Genomic DNA, 11,423 nt, shown 5'->3' on the forward strand with positions numbered 1-11,423 from the left:
CTATCTTAGCCTCCAAGTCTTGGGCCATCCAGCAAATTAAATTTTTTTTCTGACACTATGGCTCTCTGTCCTCTTGGTAGTTTTTCTGGTTAGTTATTGGAAAGATTTTTTTTTTCTTAATGAACCTTTTCTGCCTTTTCTGAACCTTTTTCGGTGAAGAAGCTTGCCTTGCCTGTGTTAAATGCGATAAAGGAATGGCAGTAAAGGGTAGCCTGTCGTTTCCTAGCTTTTCTCCTCTCAAACAATTTTGCCCCTTCATAGTACTTCCTATCTATAATGAATTCATTTTTCATCACAAAATGTTTAGTGTCATCTTCTTCTTAACAGCTCATTAAGGACAGACACCAGGTTTTGCTCAGCCATGTCCGCCCAGCACCCAGCCCAGGGCCCATGTGTCCAACCGTCCTGGGCAGGCTGACCAAGTGACCAAACTCGGAAAAGTACTGCTTTGCCCTGTAGTTCCTCCTTTCTGTTGGACTCTACAGTTCTTGTTGAAAGAAAGAAATCGGGTCTCATTAGACTTGGGTTCTTGAACACAAGGTGACTTTGTGACCCCTGGCAAGCTACTCCGTTCGCTCATGTCCTGGGATTTCGGCTCATTGGAAGGGGACTTCCCACCCTCCATTCAGGCAAACAGCCACATTCTTTCCCATCCCGCTCCCTAGTGCTGGTTACAAGAAGCCATCTGGATAACCAGCTGACCGAGAGCCAGAGACCCTTCACTATCACATGAATTGCTCATGGGTAGTTTTATGAACTTCATACCAGGCTTCAGGCCTGCCTTCAAGCAAAGCCACATCAGAGTCACCCCCAAAATAAAAAGTATTCTTTTTTGAAGACCTTTCCAGGAAATTCCATCCTGTCCCATGGGCATTTGGTCTGGCATCTAACACTCTCACTAAGGGAATTCTTTGTGTCTAACTGTAGTTTCCCATGATGCAGCTTATGTCCACTTCCTTTCTGTTTTTCCTTAGAGTGGAGAACAGCTGGCCTCATTTTTTTCAGAGAAGTCACTGTCCATTTTTGCGCTTCCATCCAGCAAATACTTCTTGACCATCTCTATGCACCAGGAGCTCCTAAGACCCAGACTTATAAGACATGATCTCTGTCCTCAGAAATCACAGTTGGCCTCGGCGACAAGCAAGTGTATGAGAAGCCACGTTTGCCATGTGATGTGACTACACGGTGTGCAGCAGGTAGTTCCAGGCTCTGAGGAAGAAGGTCCTCTCTGTTTGGGAGGCGAGTACTAGGGAAAGCTTCACAGAAGTGACACTGGAGAGGGATCTCAAAAGGTGGAGAGGGATCTCAAAAGGTGGAGAGGAATTTGGCATCTAGACCATTGGAGAAGTATCCCAGGCTCAAGGGCAGCAAGGACCAAGGCAGGAAGGGGAGAGAAAGATAGAGGTGAGTTTGATGGGATTGGAGCACCAGGAGATAGGAGCTTCCTGGAAAACTGTACACTTCACTGTTCACCCTCACCCACTCCCGACAGTGACCAACAATATCAGCTGATATGTGGTACTGTCTTACTACGCACGAGACAGTATTATAAATGAATTAACTCACCGAATCCTCAAAACTTATGAATGAAGTACCATAAATACCCCAATTTGATGGATGAGGAAACAAGATCAGGGTGGTCATACAAGCTAGGAAGTGGTGAAACTTAAATTTTAGGATAGGTCTGTATGCTTCCAGAGCCCATATGCTCTTAATGTTTTAAGATTTCTTTATAGGTATACAGACACACATGATTTTACATAAATGTGTAAGCATTTTTTAATTGCATGGAAATTTATCCGTCCATTTTTGACTTGGTTCTTCTAACCTGCACCTAAGCATCTTCAGAACCAACATCAACAACCTCATCACATCCTTTTCACCAGTGAGCCTTCAAAAAAGCTCTGGCAAGCAGTCTCCCGCAAACACTCAGCTTTGGTTCCCTACTGGCCAGAATAAGGGTAAGATATGTTTTGATTAAAAACTTTCTTTTCTCCTAGGAGCCCTTTGCTCACTCATTTTGGGTGAATAGTTTCCGCATTTCTGGAGCTGTAGGCAGACACTCCTGGTTGTCTGGGCAGCCCCACAGACTCCAGCTGCAGTCTTTGGCTGGTTCCATCATCCTTAAGGACACTGTTAGGAGGCAGGCCCTGCAGAAGATCCAACCATGTTTTGTTGGCTGGAAATATGTAATGCGTGCATTTTTAAAGATTTAACAATTTGAAAACAGTCCCAGTCCCCACCCTGGTCCAGCTGCCGACGACAGACCTTCAGACTCTTAGGGATTGCCAGAGAAATCCCATGAGCATGTGTCTTTTTGTGGGAGAGCAAGTGTTTCTAGTGTGATCTGCTAGTGCTTTAAAAATAGAGAATCTTCTTGGCATTTTAGCCCTCTCTTGAACTTTATGAGATTTTAAAAATTAAGTGCTAGAGGAGACAGCAAGAGAACTCAAAGCAGACAACGGTGAGCACTTGTAGGACACAGGAAGCACCTGACCTCCTCTGAGGCAGAAAGGGACTCACTCCGGTCTCCCACAGTGAGGGGCGTAGAGCTGTTGAGTGGCAAGAGAACAGTGATGGAGTAAGTCTCATCTTATTAATCTTCACATCAATCCTGTGAAACAGGTACTGTTGTCACACTCTTCTGTAGATGAGGAAGCCAAGTATTAGAGTGGGTAACTTATTCAGAGTAGATACTCACCCCCAGCAAACTGTAACACAGCTTACATTCAACTCCCACACTGTCCCAAGTTGAGAAGGTGTCAGAAGCTCCAGCCCTCAAATACCCTTTACTTCCCTCACCCCAAGGGAGTATTTGTTGCTCTTGTTCTTTGGCATCCAATAGCCCTTCTGGTAACAGCAACTCAGTTTTCATTTGGGGACCATGGGTTTAGGTTCCATGGATTTGGGTGGCCTGGCATCAGTCCTTGATCCAGTAGTGAACCAGTGGCCCTGTTCTGGCCTATGAGATCATCAGATCCTACCAGCCATGGTGATTGGTTGGTTAAGGAATGGGCACAAGGCCTAGTTAAATCCACAGTGACAGAACTTTGTCCTGGGGCAAGGTATACAGGTCACAGCAGCATCACACAAATATTCTAAATATCAGGGAAGCGTGGTAAGTACCATTCCCCTGACTCTCCAATGACTTCTTCCTATGAACTCCGTTTGCCACTTGTCTTTATTTGAGGACCCTCATGCTTTGTGTGAGAAGTATGTAGTTCTTAAGATCTTTAGTAGTGTACCTTTTAGGAAAGTCGCTTCAGAGAACAAGCAGAAGACCTGGAATAATAATTGCAATATAAAATGGGCAAACACTGTTCTAATTTAACGAATCTTGGAATGAGTTTACCTTGATTCCTGAACTCAGCAAGCATAGCTTATTTTTTTAAATTCCAGCATTTGTTCTCCATTCTGGACCAGAAGAAGCCATGACTGGATCTCATGAAAACAGGGAAGAATAGTGTCATTCAGAGCCCTCTGACGATACTTGTCCAACCCCAGCCATTTCGAGTCATTACTTGACGATTTGGCCCATCCCAGTGGTGCATTCGTGTTGAGACATTTTACCCTGGGAGTCTCATGAAGGACCCCCTCACCACCACCACCAAGTTCAGTTGCAGTTTTAAAAATGGCAGTAAATCATGCTTAATCATGATATGGAAGTGGAGGGCATAAAGTACTCCTTAGTTCAGAAAGGTGTTCACACACCCTGGGGCCCCACCCAGACCTGTTCAACCATCCCATGAATGTGAGTCGGAGAAACTCCAGTTTCACCGAGTTCAGACCTTCACCTTCGTTTGGGGTGGGTCTACATAGTTGGAGGCCCTGAAAAGGGGTGGTGTATCTAATCAGATACCCTGCTGCTGCTTTTTCTCCATGATGTGCTCACAGTTTTCTCGTCACAGGGACTTCCAGACAAAGTGATTACAAATCTCACGGAAAACCTTCACAGGCAAGGAAGCCACTCCTGGCCCACAGAAGATAATGTTTTCACTGTCCTATATAACACTTGAAAATTTTGTAGGTTGTTTTCCTCCTCCAAAATTTTTACCATGGCACCCTCCAGATCAGAAAACCTTCAGAAGCTCTCATGGCCTAAAAAAAACAAAACAAAACATCATGCCCTAGAGGCACCAACTCTTCATCACCCACTATGTCTACATCCAGGTGCTAGGGTACTGTTCCTTTGTGCCACTGAGGTTAACTCAGTCTCAAATGCCTTTCACTTTTCCCACTGTAAGAGGAATAGCTGTTGATTTTTCCTCTTGGGCAGCCGTTACTCCTTATTCTGATACCAGCACCTCATTTTTTGTCTGGGGAGCCACCCCTCCCCCATTCTTGGGTCCCATGGGTTTGGGTGACTTGTCATCAATCTTGCATCCACCAGGGAACCTGTAACCCTGGCTAGGCCTAGAACATCATCAAATCCACCCAGCCAATATGAGTGGTTGATTCAGAAATGAGCCAGGACCTAATTAAGACTTGGAGTCAGAAGACCTCACATTAAGTCTGGTTCTGCTGTTTCCCAACTGTGGGACCTTGAGGTCATCCTTATCCTCTCTGAGCATATGTTTCTGTCTCTTTTAAAATGGGTCTAAGAATGTATACCTTTTAAGATTGTTTCCATTAAACAAAACAACACTTATTAATGTGCTCTGTAAAATTCACCGTCCTCAGAAATCATCTCGATGTTTGTTACATGGTTTCATAGCCAATATTGTGTTTGGCCTACTAGTCCTGGGATGGCATCTATTGTCCTGGGTTTCTGCCCATAGCCCTTATAAAGGACATTCTTATGGATCATGTGTTTCTCCCCACTTGCTTTTTCAGTCATGGCCAAAAAACCATGCATGGGTCCCACCTGGGTGGCTCAGTGGTTGAGCATCTGCCTTTGGCTCAGGTCATGATCCCGGGACCTGGGATTGAGTCCTGCATTGGGCTCCTTGAGGGGAGTCTGCTTCTCCCTCTATGTCTCTGCCTCTCTTTCTGTGTGTCGCTCACAAATAAATAAATAAATAAATCTTTAAAACTAAAACAAAAGAACAACATATGGGCAGACACCTAAGTCAGGGGTTGTCATAATGCAATGTCCTGTGACTGAGGTAGCTTGGCTTAATCAAATGATGGAGGCCAATCAGATTTTCACTCCTGTAAATTTGACTTGCAAAGGAAGTTGCCCTTATAGATGAGTGCACAAGATGAGACAACTTGATGTCGAGCTGTGACCCGTGACCACGTTGTGCTAGGTACACATTTAAAGATACAAAGAAGCCTATCCCCAGAGTGAGGAGATTAGTACAGAGAGAAAAGACCAAATGGAACCCAGAAAGAAAAGGTGCCTCAATCTTGAACAGCTTTTTATGTTCCTGGAGCACCTAGATGTACCTTTATTTTTTTATTTTTTTTAATTTATTTTTTATTGGTGTTCAATTTACTAACATACAGAATAACCCCCAGTGCCCGTCACCCAATCACTCCCACCCCCCGCCCTCCTCCCCTTCTACCACCCCTAGTTCGTTTCCCAGAGTTAGCAGTCTTTACGTTCTGTCTCCCTTTCTGATATTTCCCACACATTTCTTCTCCCTTCCCTTATATTCCCTTTCACTATTATTTATATTCCCCACATGAATGAGAACATATAATGTTTGTCCTTCACCGACTGACTTACTTCACTCAGCATAATACCCTCCAGTTCCATCCACGTTGAAGCAAATGGTGGGTATTTGTCATTTCTAATGGCTGAGGAATATTCCATTGTATACATAGACCACATCTTTATCCATTCATCTTTCGATGGACACCGAGGCTCCTTCCACAGTTTGGCTATCGTGGCCATTGCTGCTAGAAACATCGGGATGCAGGTGTCCCGGCGTTTCATTGCATCTGTATCTTTGGGGTAAATCCCCAACATTGCAATTGCTGGGTCGTAGGGCAGCTCTATTTTAACTCTTTGAGGAACCTCCACACAGTTTTCCAGAGTGGCTGCACCAGTTCACATTCCCACCAACAGTGGAAGAGGGTTCCCTTTTCTCCGCATCCTCTCCAACATTTGTGGTTTCCTGCCTTGTTAATTTGCCCCATTCTCACTGGTGTGAGGTGGTATCTCATTGTGGTTTTGATTTGTATTTCCCTGATGGCAAGTGATGCAGAGCATTTTCTCATGTGCATGTTGGCCATGTCTATGTCTTCCTCTGTGAGATTTCTCATGTCTTTTGCCCATTTCATGATTGGATTGTTTGTTTCTTTGGTGTTGAGTTTAATAAGTTCTTTATAGATCTTGGAAACTAGCCCTTTATCTGATACGTCATTTGCAAATATCTTCTCCCATTCTGTGGTTGTCTTTTAGTTTTGTTGACTGTATCCTTTGCTGTGCAAAAGCTTCTTATCTTGATGAAGTCCCAATAGTTCATTTTTTGGATGTACCTTTATACTCTGTTATAGAATCCCAAGTGATCCCTACATCTTTATGATAAACACATTGTGGTATTTGGACCAGTGTGAGTAGTTCCTGCTCCTGGCAGCCAGAAGAGCCCTCCTTAGATCCCTGACAGGTCCTACCTGACAATGGGGAAAACGAGAGGTTCTGGTAGCTAAATGAATGGTCCTATGTTGCAACATGATAAAGAGTTTACTGCCTTTGGCCTTCTACTCATTCTAGAACTTTTGGGTTAGAGAACCCACTCTGTGATTTCTTCACACCAGGAGAGGGTGATATGTGTATGTCTTGCCCATCTCCCATTCCAGCTAGGGTGAGGAAGGAAGGATGGGTTTAGAACTTCCCCGTGAGCTGGGCTGACCCCCAGTTCCACAGGCAAACTTATTGTTCACATTACCCATTGCCCATGAAACACACACATGAAGCACTGGTGTCGCAGAGAGAGCCAAAAAGAAACTGCTCTTTTTTTTTCAAGATTTTATTTATTCATGAGAGACACAGAGAGAGAGGTAGAGACACAGGCAGAGGGAGAAGCAGGCTCCATGCAGGGAGCCTGACATGGGACTCGATCCCAGGACCCTGGAATCACACCCTGAGCTGAAAGCAGATGCTCAGCCACTGAGCCACCCAGGCACCCCAGAAACTGTTCTTTTGTACTTCCTCTGCACATTTTTTCTTGCCATCACTGCAGTGGTTTTCTATGCAAGGCAAACCTGAGTGCACCGTGAGGTCTCTGAAGAATCTTGAGCCCTCTGCCATGTTGCTGTTCTCAGATGCTAGGGAGCAAAGTAGAGATCTTGAGCAGTGGTGAGAACAGGGATTTCCTGTCCTCAGAGGCCTGGGCTAACCATCCAGCCTGCCTTGTCCATCCTATCATCCTTGCCATGCCCCTCCCTGCACAAGCACCCACTGAAGCTGATGAAATCTTACGCTCAGGATTGTCACTTGCTGGAGCCAGCTCACCCCAGCTCAGAAAAGCAAGTGTTAGATACGCAGGAATCTTACAAGCCAGTTGTTCAAGTGCTGGTGGCTGGAAATCAGCCTGGGTAGGAGCATTCACACCATGGAAATCACCAAAGACTACAAATCAGCACATTGGCCACATCTGTACTTGGCTCTGTTGCAGCCCAGACCAGTTTCAGCCTGAGTGGGGTGTGGGCAGAGAGCTAGGGAGAAGCTACAAAGACCCTATTTGGATTTAAGTCAATAACTTCACAGTGATCTTGGTTTGGGGACAAAATAATGTTTCCTAAGTGCAGGCAGTACTTTGTGAGTCAACAGCTGCTTTTTGTTTATTTGCACTGGTTTTAACCAGAGCCTAGAAAAAGGGTTGGTTCCCCACCCCTCCTCAAAGAGGCTTCTCAGAAGTTGGCTCAGGGCTGCCAAGAACTATGTACAGATCCTGTACATCAGAATGCTTAGAGGATGATGCATTCCTTCAGCTGCTCACTTCCTGCAGGAGGGAGGAGACAGGAGCCTGCCCTAGGCTCTTTCCCCAAGGGCAGTGCATTCGGCAAATCCCACTTCCTGTGGTGACTGCTGGGGGCAAGAAGCAGGGCAAAGATCAGGTGGCCCTGAGGCTGACAGTGCTGGTACAAAGCCAGCATTATTGTGAGCCCACAGGAACCAAGCTTGGTCAGAGGCCTCCGCACATCTATTCCCACTTCAGTGAGCATTGGGGATCTCTGGGAAGTTTGTCAAATCCGAAGGAATTCTGATTTGGTGAATCTAGGAGAAGGCTCCGGACTCTGTGTTTCTAATGGGCAACTGTACCATGGTTAACACAAGCACAGCAATGGAAAAATATATATTACGTGGACGATGAATTAGAGGATGACTATACAATGAAAGATGTCACCGAAGTTTTCCTTTAAATACTGGAATTCACTTTAAGAGATTAAATTTTCAGTAATTCACTTGCCATAAACTACTCCAAGAACACGAAGGATTTTGGCAAGATCTAAACCTCCACAAAGTCCCAGATTTGGTGCTGGTTAGAATCAGGGTAGCTTTTAGCCAATGTGAAAACTGTCACAGATACAAGTTGTTAGGAAAGAAAGAGGAAGAAGGAAGGGAGGAAGGGAGAGGGAAAAGAGAGAAAGAAGGAGGAAGAGAAGGTGAAAGGAAAGAGAAAACAAGTTTCTCTTTTTACCTCGTCTGTCCTGGACAGACTTGAATAAGGGCAAAAAGACTTGCTGCTTAAGTATCTCTCCTGCAGAAGGAAAAACAGCAGAAAGAGGAGAGTGATCTGCCAAAAACCAGCAGGAGATTACAAGGAGGCCTTCGAATTCTCATCACAGCTTCTGTGACAGGTTACTTCACCTCTGAGCCTGTTTTCTCATCTTGAAATAGGAAAGGAGGGAATAGCTCCTACCTGGCAGAAACATCAGGAGGAGTGTGTGTGTGTGTGTGTGTGTGTGTGTGTGTGTGTATCAGGCATTTGACACAGAGCATGGAGACTCTTCCAATTCAATGTTGTAAAAGTTAATCTCCTAGAGCTTCAGTTTCTTTGTCTGCAAAATAGCAATAATCATAATCCCACTGCATAGAGTTAAGAATTCAGTGAAATTAGGGTTGGACACACAAGACGGCGGAAGAGTAGGGTCCCCAAGTCCCCTGTCCCCACCAAATTACGTAGATAACCTTCAAATCATCCTGAAAATCTACGAATTCGGCCTGAGATTTAAAGAGAGAACAGCTGGAATGCTGCAGTGAGAAGAGTTCTCGCTTCTATCAAGGTAGGAAGACGGGGGGCGGGGGGGTGGGGGGGGAAATAAATAAACAAAAGGCCTCCGAGGGGGAGGGGCCCCACCAGGAGCCGGGCTGAGACCCCGGGCGAGTGTCCCCAGGACAGGAGAGCCCCGTCCCGGAGAAGCAGGAGCTGCACCGACCTTCCCGGGTGGAAAGGGGCTCGCAGGGAGTTGGAGCAGGACCCAGGAGGGCGGGGATGCCCTCGGGCTCCCGGGGACACTAACAGGCACCTGCGCCCCGGGAGAGTGCGCCGAGCTCCCTAAGGGCTGCAGCGCGCACACATTGACCTGGGAGCAGCTCGGAGGGGTCGGGCGGCGGCTCTGCGGAGGGGGCTGCGCGGCCCGGGAGCAGCTCGCAGGGGCTCGGGCAGAGGAAGAGGCTCTGAGTGGAGGGGGCTGTGCAGCTCCGGGAGCAGCTCAAAGGGGCGCGGGCCGCGGCTCCGCGGAGGGGGCTGCGGGGCGGGAGCGCGAATCCAACAGCGCAGGCCCCGGAGCACAGGGCGCCGGGACACAGCCCAGGATCCCGCCTCCCCCGGGACAGGCAGAGGCCGGGAGGGCCCAGGACAGCGAGGACGCTCCTGCCCCAGCTGAGCAGATCAGCGGCCCCGCCCCGGAGCCTCCAGGCCCTGCAGACGGAGTAGTTCCTGCGGAAGCTGAATCCAGGTTTCTTTTCTTTTTTTTTTTTTTTTTAATTTTTATTTATTTATGATAGTCACACAGAGAGAGAAAGAGGCAGAGACACAGGCAGAGGGAGAAGCAGGCTCCATGCACCGGGAGCACGACGTGGGATTCGATCCCGGGTCTCCAGGATTGCGCCCTGGGCCAAAGGCAGGCGCCAAACCGCTGCGCCACCCAGGGATCCCTGAATCCAGGTTTCAAGAGCTGCGGCAACCACTGGGGTTGTTCCTCCTAAGGCCTCACGGGTAAACGACCTCCACTGAGCCCTGCACCAGGCAGGGGGCACAGCAATTCCCCCAAGTGCTCACACCTGAAAATCAGCACAACAGGCCCCACCCCAGAAGACAAGCTAGACGGACAATTTCCAAGGGAAGTCAAGGGACTTAAAGTATACAGAAACAGAAGATACATCCCCGTGGTTTTTGTTTTTTGTTTTTTTTGATTTTTGATTTCTGTTTGCTTCCCCCACCCTTTGTTTCTTTCTCTTCTCTTTTTTCTTTTTTTCCTTTTTTCTTTTTCTCTTTTCTTTCCTTCTTTCTCTCCTCTCCTTTTCTCCTTTTCCCAATACAACTTGTTTTTAGCCACTCTGCACTGAGCAAAATGACTAGAAGGAAAACCTCACCTCAAAAAAAAGAATCAGGATCCCTGGGTGGCGCAGTGGTTTGGCGCCTGCCTTTGGCCCAGGGCGTGATCCTGGAGACCCGGGATCGAATCCCATGTAGGGCTCCCAGTGCATGGAGCCTGCTTCTCCCTCTGCCTGTGTCTCTGCCTCTCTCTCTCTCTCTCTGTGACTATCATAAAAAAAAAAAGAAAAGAAAGAATCAGAAACAGTCCTCTCTCCCACAGAGTTACAAAATTTGGATTACAATTCAATGTCAGAAAGCCAATTCAGAAGCACTATTATAAAGCTTCTCGCCGCTCTAGAAAAAAAGCATAAAGGACTCAAGAGACTTCATGACTGCAGAATTTAGATCCAATCAGGCAGAAATTAAAAATCAGTTGAATGAGATGCAATCCAAACTAGAAGTCCCAATGACGAGGGTTAATGAGGTGGAAGAACGAGTGAGTGACATAGAAGACAAGTTGATGGCAAAGAGGGAAACTGAGGGAAAAAGAGATAAACAATTAAAAGACCATGAGGATAGATTAAGGGAAATAAACGACAGCCTGAGGAAGAAAACCTACGTTTAATTGGGGTTCCCGAGGGCGCCGAAAGGGACAGAGGGCCAGAATATGTATTTGAACAAATCATAGCTGAAAACTTTCCTAATCTGGGAAGGGAAACAGGCATTCAGATCCAGGAAATAGAGAGACCCCCCCCCCTAAAATCAATAAAACCGTTCAACACCTCGACATTTAATAGTTAAGCTTGCAAATTCCAAAGATAAAGAGAAGATCCCTAAAACAGCAAGAGACATGAAATCCCTGACTTTTATGGGAAGGAGTATTAGGGTAACAGCAGACCTCTCCACAGAGACCTGGCAGGCCAGAAAGGGCTGGCAGGATATATTCAGGGTCCTCAATGAGAAGAACATGCAACCAAGAATACTTTATCC

The sequence above is a fragment of the Canis lupus genome, chromosome 5 (genome assembly GCF_048164855.1).
Source record: "Canis lupus baileyi chromosome 5, mCanLup2.hap1, whole genome shotgun sequence".
Taxonomy (NCBI): domain Eukaryota; kingdom Metazoa; phylum Chordata; class Mammalia; order Carnivora; family Canidae; genus Canis; species Canis lupus.